A 12,468-nucleotide genomic window follows, 5' to 3' on the forward strand; every position below is an offset into this window, starting at 1 on the left:
AATTTTAGCTGCCAGCCAGTGTCTGTAAGTATTTAGAGGCATAAAAGCACTTTAAAGCACATCATTGGTAGTGTGGTACCTGTTCTTGCATTTCAGGCTTTTATTTATGGATTGTATGTATCTAGGAGAATGCCTGTAACTCCAAGCACCACCAAATCTGCCATTGGCATTTCTGTTTGCTCAACGATCCACTATCCATAAAATAAATCCACAATGGGAACCCAGGGCAATCTTTACTGGGTGCCCATCTTGAAAGAGTACGCTGCATAGTGTATCATTAAATTACTGTTTCCAGGTGTCTGTGTGCTAAGCATGGTGGCAGGGTTGGGACTTTAAAACAATGGTGCACTAAGCACGTTATGATTCCTGCTAAGTTGCATTTGTGATTTATTTTCTGTTGAACGCCTAGGCACGCCACATGTAGGCAGTTGACTTTTTGGGTGTATTCTATTGTTGATGGGTGGGTAGGTGAATTCAAGAATGCATCAGTAGATTGATAAATGGATACATAATTGGAGGAATGAGTCACAGGGTAGATATATATTGAATCAGTGAGGGACTAACATCAGCACTGACAGTGTTATTTGTAACAGACTAGCTGACTTTGACAATGCTAATTTGTTTTTCAATTTTAAACGTAATATTTCCCTATTTGAAATGTTAAGCTACAAAATAGCAGAATTCAAAAAAGAAAATATTGATATAAGGTACACTACCCAGGACTAATACTCTGGGGACACTGAACATCATTTTCAGACTTTCTTTCCAATGCAATTGACTGATATATTTAGAGGAGCAGGGTGCCTTGACCAGGCAAATACCAAGTTTAGACAGGCTGCTTCCTTCTGCCACTCCTTTGAACACATAACATATATTGCACATATATAGACACTCTAAATAAATGCCAGGTAAGAGGCATACCTATGAGGCTGAAAGAAGCTATAGTTGTGCAGTTCCCACTAATCCATAGGAGCTGAGCGTTTGTTGGACAACATAGGATTTGGATCAGGTACCTAAACTGATTCTTGGCACCCCAGCTGGATTTGTTGGTGTAGAGACCAGCTAGCTCTCAGTGCCACCATAAGCCCCAAACCTTACCACAGAGCGAATGGTTTCTAGCAACCACTGAACATGACAACCCTGACCCCTCAGGGGTAGTGGTAACAGATCAGAACCTCTCACACAGTCACTCGTGCTTACTTATTCTCGGAGAAGGATACAGAGAATACACAGTGGGACATTTCCAATATATTCATTAAAACCAACATTATTCTTGTATAAAATATGTGCAGCGATAATCAGTAGACAGAGCAGAAGAAAGTGATTACAAGCACCAATAGAGTAAATAGTACATATAATTCTACCTTGGTGCTAAGACAGTGTATATATGCAAATGGACATTAGAGTGGAAATCAAAAACAAAATGTCCCTTTTTAGAACGTTGATATTTTTTCTTGTGTTTGGCTTGTCGGTTAAAGTGTTCTTGTGTTTTTTTCCCAAAGTTTAAAAAGTATATATATATTATTTATCAATTGTCAACAATATTACGTACAGTTAGGAAGAATAGAGAAGTCCATATCAGGTATAAGCTCATGGAGTTAGCAGAATTTGGGCACTATGAGCTCCGTGGAGAAATGCAGAAATCCTGAATTCTGCCATTTTGGCAAAAAGTGCAGTTTTTTTTCCGTTCCCTTGCTTGAGTTTTCTTTTGGTGCTCAACCCCGAGCGCCAAGACTCTCGGGCTGCCTGCGACGTCACCCATCTAGCATTCTTAGAGCCGATTGCAAATGGAGCAGTCGAGCAGCTTTTCTGAGGCATTTGGAATGATTTTTGTGTGGGAATCCATTTTTTGAAACCTTTTTTTTTCAAACAGAAGAAAGTACCCAGGAGACTCCAACTTCCTGTCCAGCAGGCTCCTCCCAGTGCTTTGTCCCTCTCCTGGTCACTTTTCATTCAGATTTGGAGCTGCTACCATTGGATTTAAGTAATTTGTTTTTGAGATATCACAAGTAAGTTAAATAAAACCTGTGTATACATGTGTTGTTTGTTTGACTGGGGCATTCACCTGGAGTTATTTTAGCTTGCATTAGATTTTTAAAATGTACTTTGGTGCGTGGCCTGCAGTTTTAGTAGGTGCCTAGATCATTTCTTTGTAAAGAATTTTTTTTTCAAAGTTCATTAAATTTTCTTCTTCATGTTTTTTAATAAGTTTGCAATATTGATTGATTTAATTCACTATATGGCCTAGTTTGCCAATAGGCCTTCCAGGCAGTAGGCCCTGTACTATTCGTGGGTGCATGAAACAATTGTTTCTGTGATGTTTGTAGAATTGAAACATAATTTTGGCCATGGAACTTTACGTTTTTTCCCCTGCCAACAATGTTTAGGTGGGGAATTGCCTTTGGAGGATGTGTGTTGAACATTTTTAGCTCTGCTAATTTTTGTTTTTGGCATTGCAGCATTAATGTTGTGTTCTCTGTGTTACCATGCCTCTTTTGTCTGCCAACTGTGTGTGTGAATTTGGCATAGTCCACCATTTGACTCTGTGTTCATTATGCATTGTGGCCAGGGGCCATTTTGTAAAGTCAGTATCCACCCTAGGCCTGCACATGTTCTTTGTTTTCCAGGACTCATGCTTGTTGTTGTTCTGACCATGTGGCTGGTGGGAATTTTGAGCAGCCAGTCCGTGTGCTTTCCCCATAGGCCTGCATGTCTTCCCTGTTTGTGGCCATGCCTCCTTGCTGGTTGTTGTTGTTCTGACCATGTGGCTGGTGGCCATTTTGTGCAGCCATACAGTGTGCCTTTGCCATAGGCCTGTGTGACTTCTGTTTGTGAGTGGCCATGCCTCCTTGCTGGTTGTTGTTGATCTGACCAAGTGGCTGGCAGCCATTTTGTGTAGTCAGGCAGTGTGATTTTGCCATAGGCCTGCATGTCTTTTCTGTTTGTGACCAGGTTCCTTGCAGGTTGTTGATGTCTGACCATGTGGCTGGTGGCCTTTTTTGTGTAGTCAGCCAATGCTTCCCCCATAGGCCTGCATGACTTCTATGTCTGTGGCTATGACTGCATGCTGGGTTTTGCTGTTCTGACCAAGTGGCTGGCAGCCATTTTGTGTAGCCAGTCAGTGTGCTTTTGCCATAGCCCTGCATATCTTCTCTTTATTCCCCATGCCTCCCTGATTGCTGTCTGACCATACAGCTGGTGGCCATTTTGGGTAGGCATCCAGTATGTTTTTGCCAGAGGCTTGAATGTGTTGTTCTTCTATCATTGTGTTGCGGCCATGCCTCCTTTCTTGCTGGTTCCCCATGTGGTCAGTTGGTGGCCATTTTGTGTATGTAGCCAATGGGCTTTTGCCATAGGTCGGCTGTATCCCTCTGAGTGCCACATCCCAATTGATGCATTGCACATAAAGCAAACAGTTACAGCTGTATTTTTTGTTATAGTTGTTACTATTTCTAATCTTTCCTAAGTGTACACCATGAAAGTTTATGTTAATCTAGTTTTCCATTTTACGAATGAACGCTGTATTTTTAAATATTTATAATAACAAGTAACCAGACTAAATGAAATTGTTTGTTTGTAAAACTACTTGAACTCAACAATGCCACATTTCATTGATGTTTTTCTTGCTTGTTTGCTTTAAGGTTCACAAGAGAAGAGGCATCACCCACAGTACTGCCCAACTGTACACGACATGACATGTGACTGACTACACAAAACAGTCTTCTCTTCAGCTTGTTGTGAAGCTAAGTTCCACTGCCAACTGACAGCTTCAAGAATGCTCCAAAGAAAGGTGTTGCCAAGATAGTGGCTAGTGGGGAGCAGAAAAAGTGAATTTCCACCACTGGTGCGCTGACATCAATCTTCCTTCTGGAAAGTTGTGCCTGCCGCAACGGCCTTCGACGAGCGATCTGTAAGCAGCACTCCTGCATCAACAGCACCACCTCCAACCTAAGCCCAGTACCATGTCTGTCAGTGAGGCAGCCATTGCAATAATGTCGATGCCGAAGAGAAGGGATATTGAATTGGAATTTTGTCCTTTTGCAAAGTAGTACACAATCGTTTCAGGAAACACAGCAAAGTGGACAGCAGCCGCAACCAGCAAATGGTTTGCCACATCACCAGCAAGGAAAAGGAAGGGTACCACAGCACCATCTTCCCCAAGCACCACTTCTGATGATATTGGTAGGGACATGGAGTGGACCTCGACAGAGACCAGGATACAACATGAGAGGCAAGGGAAAAGAAACGTTCCAGAAAGACTTAGACTTATAGAAGGGGATGAGGAGGAGGATGGCGAGGTAAACATGGTGGAAGGTGACACAGAGCAATCTGACATTTCTATTCAACCAGCTCTGAGAGATGTGGCACAGGTAGCACCACCACAAGCTCCCACATTTGCAAAGCCCCAGCTGAGACCTGCACCATTGTCTGCCTCGGGAAGGGCAGAGAAGCAATAAACGACATGCCCACCTACCTTAAGTTCTTCTTTAGGCATTGACAGAGGCCCAGTAAAACAGTACTTTTCCCCAGTTTGGGACTCTTTTACAGTTAGCAAAGAGGGGGAACACATTGCAGTATGCACCATTTGCCACACAAGTATTTGTTGAGGTGAGCCTGGTACACCTTATAGTACTGGAGGCCAGACAACTAATATGAGAAAGCCCACACAATTAAGTAGGAGGAGCACCTTAAAAAAATTGCAGAACATGGTGGTGGTGAGGAGAGCTGGGGAACATCAGCTACAACGCCAATCACAGGGAAAGGTGGAAGAAGAGTGTGACATCTTCTTCACACAAAGCAGCCCTGTCTCCAGCAGTGTGCCAGCAAATTCACCGACCTCAGCAACTTCACAATGGCACAAGAAGACTCAGTGTGGGATGATGGAGCCACTGCGGCATACAGTTACTGCCCCACCACCATAACGCATATTGACTCTACCACTAGCATCTACTTCTCAAAACATGTGTGTGTCAGCACCCAAGAAAAGAAGAAAATCCAGGCTACTATTACAGGCATGTTTAGGTAGGAGGGGCGCGAAACTACCTAACCTCACATTTTAAAATGGGAAGCTGGCAAACATGTTAGAGCTGGGCCTCCTCCCTTTTCTTTTGTAGAAGGAGTGGGATTCTTAGAATTTGAGGAAGCCATTTGACCAAAATGGAAGGTACCAAGTAGGACTTATTTTTCCACAGTGGCTGTTCCAGCACTGCATTACGATGGGCTGCAGTTGGTTGGACACGCTTTGCAAAATAGTGTTGTTCACACCATCCACCTGCCTACAGACATGTGGACCAGTTAACCAGTTGTCCGGCGACTGATTACATGTTCATTACTGCACATTGGATCTCTTTTGCAGGGGTAAAGTAAAATATAGCTTCAGGTCTTGGCCCTGGAGAAAGTTTTAAAAGCATTCAGCAGCATGCTACAGTCGCCATGTTCACGATGGATAATCTCAGCCCTAAACATCTTGGAGCAAGGTAACAACAAGGTGTATGAATGGCTGGGAACCATAGGCCTTAGAATTGAATTTATTGCCGCAGACGATGGCAGTAACATAGTAAAGGCCATGTCAGACAGAGGCTATTTCAGGGCCCTGTGTTTGGCCCATGGCATACACCTGGTGGTGCATGACAGTCTATTAAAACCCAAAAGCAGCTACGGATTATTCAGAGTAATAATAGCACACCAGTTAAAACCCTGATACAGGAGGAGCCAACACCTTGGAACTTCACCTTTTACATGCTACACCGTCTGTTTGAGGAGTACAGTTAGATCAATGCCTATACCATTCAAAGAGAAGTAGATAATGTTGGGAAAGCTATGACCATGATGCAGACAAATTGGGATTAGTCAAATACCTGACACAGATGTTACTCCCTTTTGAGGTTTTCACATGGGAAGTTAGTAAGACGGACAGTACGATGGGCCAAGCTATCCTTTTGTTGCATCCCCTACAAGACCAAGTAAATAAGGCATCTGAAAGGTTCGTGACTGCAGGTGTGAATGAAAACACTGAAGCACATGCCATGGTTGAGACTTTAATTCTGCACTTGGCTTCCAATATTAGGTTGCATTAGGTTGGGAGGAAGAAGTGGTAGACCTCCTCATTACCTGCGAATCTGTCTAGCCAACCCCATAACCCTCAGACCTGAGGGACAAACACCCTATCTGGAAGGTTGCAACCGACCCAAACAGATCAGTTACCCTCTGTGTTGGTGGGGCGGTCAATAGCAAACTAGCAAGTGTACCAATCTCTACACTTACCCAGAACACCCACACTGACCCCTCTCTAGCCGGCTTCCTAATTAACTGCCGCTCAGCAGTAAAGCATGCCTCTGATGTCGCCGATCTCATCCTGAGCCAAAAATCAAACTTAGCTAAATTCAGGCTCAAGGAATCCTCATTGCTCTATCTAGACCTCTTAGTCCCACCTAATTACAACATTGTTAGGCTGGACAGGCATTCAAAGAAAAAAGGAGGAGGCATTGCCTGCATTCACCGCTCTAACCTCTTTGTTACTGAACTTATGGCAGACCCTACAGACTCCTGTGAATACCTCACACTCTCCATTTGCAACAGCACCTCCGAACTGTGCAGACTACACATCTTTTACAACCTTTTACAACCCCCCAGGCAAGAATGACACCTTCAATGACCACCTCATGCAAATCATCATATCCAAGGTTTCGCCTAACTCTATTGACATCTTCCGGGGTGATTTCAACTTGCACTGGAATGATCCTAAGGACCCCCAGGTCAACACCATCAGAGACTTCTTGGCCGACCAAGCCCTTGCCCAATCCTTCTCTCTCCCTACTCTCTCCCTACTCACACTCGAGGCGCCATCCTATACTGGATCATCGCTAAGGAATCAGCGGTCAAACTTATCTATATTGACCAATGTGATTGGTCTGACCACCATGCTATCACCTTCCTCCTGCAAAGCAACCACAAGACATGAACACCACAACCAGTGATTCCCAAACGATGGGTTAGAGACAACAAAAACCTTGATTTAGGGAAACTGTCTGCTCGCTGTGAGACCGACCTCCCCTCAGTTCACTTCGGTTAACAACCTAGAGGATCAATACTCCTCAACTATATCTGTCATTCTCGATGACCTTGCCCAGCTAAAACTAAAAAGAACCCAGATCAACGACAGAAATCCCTGGTACAATGGATCCCCAACAAGGAGAGGAGATCCCTTTGGCAGACTGAATGAAACTGGAAACAGCACCCGTCAGCAACCCATCTAAAACTTCTCCGCCAGGCCAGAAATGCCTACAACAGGAAAATCCTCAATCCTAATTCTTCAGAACGGAACTAGAGAACGTCAAGAACAGACCTCGCAAGCTATTGGATTTGGTCAAACACCAACCCAACAAACTAGAAAAAACCTTCAAAGAAACGCCTAAACCCCTAATATCATTCAAGGCATTTTCACCCTTCTTCTGCAACAAAATATCTGCCCTAGGAAACAAATTTATGTCCGCAACTCGTCACCAAAATCTGTCGTCACTACCTCTTCTATCCGCGCTGCCCTCCCAAACTTCACCCAAAAACCAAGCACACTGGTCCAACTTCAAAGTCTATGATGAACACTGTATCTCAAACATGCTAGCCTCTTTAAACCCGAACAATCACTTCAATGATCCTCTCCCCTCCAACTGCCTTGCTGCAGCCTCTCAGGCTATCATCCCTTCCTGGACTGCAATAACCAACGGCTCCCTCCAACAGGGCCTAATACCTGACTCTCTTATAGCCGGCCAAGTCATCCCCATCTTAGAAAAACCTACACCAGATCCTGATTCCGCCGGAAACTACAGACCCATATCGAACATCCCACTCCTAGCTAAAGTTCTGGATAAATGTGTGCAACAGCAGCTGAACTGACACATAACCAACTTCCACCTTTTAGATGACTTACAATCCTTGTTCAGACCTGGACACTGCACTGAAACCAACCTCCTCCATACAGTGGATGACACTCTCCAAGCCCTCGACCAAGGCAATACCTGTCTCCTAATCCTCCCGGACCTATTCTTGGCATTCGATACGGCAGACCACGAAACACTCCTTGAACTCCTTAAACTCAAGATGGGTCGGGATGGCACCATCCTTGAATGGTTTAGGTCCTTCCTACAAAATCGCTCACAGAGAGTCCTCATCATCAGTAACCTACCCATCCCTCTCCAATCACGGTTGGAGACCCCCAAGGATCAACCCTTTCCTCCACCCTCTTTCATCTTTACCTTGAACCACTCACAAAGGTTCTACGCACCGTCAATATCTCTTACCTCATTGTTGGACCTGTCAGCCTTAGGGTGGTCTTCCCCTACCTTTTTGCCCTTGCGCCTACCATTTTCATTGTACCTTTTTGTTGGACCTAGGACTCTGGGTGCCTCACCATTGCTAAACAGTGCTGAGGTGCAGGTGCTCTCCCCTAAAACCTTGTGACGCTGGCATATCTGCCACAAGCCCCTGCTACTGCAGTAAGGCTTGACTCTCCATAGGCTAGCATTGGGAAACCCCTTATGGGATAATTTCTGACAGGGACCTAATAAGTCTGTCATGTTTGGTCTTGATGGACTCGGGCAGAAAACCCTTTCCAATGATATATGCGGTTTTGGCACTACTACGCTAGGGATCCCACTTTTAGAAAGTGGACCTTTTCCTGCCTACACTTAGATTGTGCACTGTAAACTCACCCCTCCCCTCTGCATACTGATAGCCTGCCTGGGATGGTAGGTGGCAGTGGTGATTCACACCTTCTCCCCTGGGATGGGCTGTGATTGGCTGCCCACTGTAGCCTTAACGGTCCTGTCTCTCATCACTGTGACAGCCAGGTCAGGGAAGGCAGGGAACATACCAGAACTCCCTGGACTATTTCAGAAGCCCATGCCCCCAGACCCTTCCAGAGACTTCTACCACTTTATAGCCCCTAAACTGTAGGATATATAAGGGATGGTCCTGGCCTCACTTCTTTGTTACACTGCTGGACCTGGAAGAATCCCTGCTGGAGTGAGGACTGCTGTGCAGGAGGATTGCCATTGGGAAGGGGCTGACTGCTCCAAGGAACTGCTGCCCCACAACCAGCTGAGCTGCCCTACTGTCTCCTGATCCTGCCCTGCGAGGGAGAGCTGGCTGGAACTAACATCTCCAGAGTGTCTCCACCACATTCAGAAGGACTGCCTTTTTGGGACTGCACCCTTTCTGACTTAAAGAAAACTATCTTTCTTTGGACAACATCGTTTTAAGGAATTGTCCCTCACCTCTTTGCCTGCAGTCAGCATCACTGGCCCTGGGATCTTCAACCACTGCCTCTGCAGCACTGGGGGTGTGAGACTATGTAATGGCTGGATTTTCTGTTTAGATGGGATCAGCCCCCAGGGGCCCCTATGACCCAGCCAAAACGTACTCACCTTCCCTCCTCAGATCGTACTCACAATGGATAGATATACAAATATATATATACAGATCGCACCTAAGGATGGGGAATGACAATAGACATGTATAGATTTTCTACAATATCTTATTCACATCAGTTGATCTCGCGGCCACCCTGACCCAGACCATTCTACCCTAGGGCAGATATGACACACAATCCGGTGTGTCTACACACGGGCCTGCAGACCCCAATGCTCCCTTTTCCAAACTGTTTGCAATCCTGCAAAACTACACGCTAGTTCGACCTCCTAGCGCTCTCACTTATTCAAGCCACAATCCTGTGGGTATCGGCACTGGTAATCCCCCCCAGTGTTCTCACTAACGCCGCATATCAACGACGACCACATTCCTATGAACAGTCATCAGGATAATATTTCAGTCACCTACTCGGGATAAAACTATAATAATGACTTTGAATACGGTTCCAAATTATATAATGTACTTTCTGCTCTTGGCATCAAAGGTCCACTCACTCCCTCTTTGTTCGATCACCATTTACCTGATCGGGATTTCACATCCGTTCACATAAACAATTCTCAACTAGGAGATACATTTACCATGATTGAACAGGAACACCAAGCACACGATAATTCCATAAGAATTAGGATATTTATTAACAGTAAACATAAATCACATTACTATGCAGCATAACTTTTGCAAAGAAAAGGTCAAGATTAGAGTGCACGTTCTATTAGAGCTGGACGGACATCACCTTGTTAATATGAAGTCTGGGCTCGGCAGTCATCTAGGTTCCCTTCTCGTCTCTGTGTCCTGGCTCGCCTTGCAGTCACACCTCAGCCGTCACAAGTACACGTCTGCACCGCTAGGCTCAACTTCGTCTGCTTCCCTCCAGGGCACCGGAACCTTGCTGGTTATTAGCTACCGTCTCTCTCTCTCTCTGTATCAGTGCGCTCCGCGCTAATTCTCGTTCAGTCTTTCTCAGAGAGTTTTGGTCTTAAATCTTTCTCGGACTTCAAAGATGGCGACTGTCCGCCATGAGATAATTAATGACAGAGATGCTAACGGCTAGATGCCGCCTACGGACTGACTGACAAACTGACTAACACCTTCGCTAAAATCAAAGCACGTTCCTTCATGGAAATCCACGGCCAGTAACCTGCCGCCCACCAAATTCTTGTACCTCCCCGTACCAAGGACACGTTCCCAGCCGGCCGGCCTGAAGTTGTGTCTTCGGAGTGGGGAAAAATACATTCCTTCGATAAGGGCCAGCCCGAGCCGGTTCTCTCCAAGCGAACAACAGCTTGAAACTAAAACACTACACTTGACCTAGAAAGCCTTCTCGAGCTACCGGGCAGAAAGCAAAATGGAGTCTGTCTCGTTTAAGGCCTACGGAGCCCACAATATACATAACTCCATAGAAAATATCCCAGCATGATAGCAAATGAGCAAATCATGACTAATACTTATATATCTATCCCCTAACTTAAATTCATAGGCCCTACTTTAAGGAAAATGACACGAAAATGCCCTAATATATGTAAGACAGGGGCCCTGTCTATAGTCCTAACCCCTATGCTATGGGGGTGATAGGCTGGAGCCACTCTCCATCATTCTCCCTCTCCAAAGAGCCGGCAGAAGGGCAGCCATTACAGACTATCACCCATCAAGCACCATCGCCACCCAGGACGAAACCGTGCTACGTAGCGCTGTGAGAGAAACTGAAGCGCTGTATGCTGGAAAACCACTACTGCTGCCTGGGGACCCTAACTGGATAGTAAGGCGCTGCAAACTAAAAGCACTGGGATACTGAGAAACACCACTGCCACCCAGAGCCGCTGAGGCGTTGTAGAGTGATGTGGAAGGAGAGTGATGTGCCCCTGAGATCGCTGCCGCTGCTCCGGACCGGTGGGATGTGCGGTTTATGTTAAGTTCATTGCTGCTGGTCCTGGACGTGCGCTGTGAGCCTGTGTCTTATCAGCGCTGGGAGGGAAAAGTGCTGTGAGCTGGCTTCACCACCGTGGGCCCTGGATCTACACAAGAGGTGCCGTCCGATCTGCTCCTACAATCATCGCCACGGGCACTGAGGTGACTGCAAGCCCAATACTGGCAAAACGCTGTGCTGAGATCCAGCGTTGCCTGGCAACAGGGATTCCCTTGAGGGAAGTGCCGCTGCTAAAGACCGGGGACATGACCAAGAGCAGGAGGGGATGCCTCGCTCCTCATCCGCGCAGCGCCTGCTGAGCCGGAAGCCCCAGGGCGAGAGAAGCCTCGCACCAACGCCCACAACCACCGCCCCAGGTAACGCCTTAATGCAACCAGACAGCTGTGAGGGGACTGGTTGCAGGCCGGCCAGTTCCCGTGAGTGTGGGTTTTGCATTTGCTTGGCTGTGTGACTTCCTTCAGAGCTGTCTGCCCGGGAACTGCCTCCATGTGAACACGGGCCTACTGGGGCTAGTGACAGCCTGACTTTTTGAGGGCCGCATTCTTCCAGTAAGCACGCCGGGGGGTAGGGGCCTTGCAGTATCAGGGCCTGAATCACCTCTAACCTCTGCTTGCCGGCTCCCCCTTGATCAGGCCTGGGAGGATTTAACTGCGCAGTGGTTCTGACGGCACAGAACCGATCTGGACCACATGCCTTCCTCAGACGGCTGCTCATAAAGCTCTGATCAGCTGGGGGAACCTCGTGCAAAGTGACTCCTGTCTGGGGTTAATTGGGATAGCCCCGCCCCCTGCTTGTTCAGGATTGGTGCATAGGATAGTCCCTAGCCTTACCATATTTCCCCTCGTTTTAGCCCAGACAGTTTCCAGCGCTGTTTGCTTTGAATCTTGTCCCACTGAAGGACTGTTTGTGCTAACCGCAGGGACCGACCCATTGTACTGCGAGTGACTGAGGGATGGTTTTGTTGGCCCTCATGTACCCCAACTAGAGGACGGTAACTGCCATCCCAAAAAACACTTGATTGAAGCCTTTTTTAGTTATCTGTGAACTCTTACTATGTCTGAACCTTGCACAATTTCCAGATAAAGATAACTTTACCTTTTTCATATGCAACTACATTT

This window comes from Lissotriton vulgaris, chromosome 8 (genome assembly GCF_964263255.1).
Source record: "Lissotriton vulgaris chromosome 8, aLisVul1.2, whole genome shotgun sequence".
Lineage (NCBI taxonomy): Eukaryota > Metazoa > Chordata > Amphibia > Caudata > Salamandridae > Lissotriton > Lissotriton vulgaris.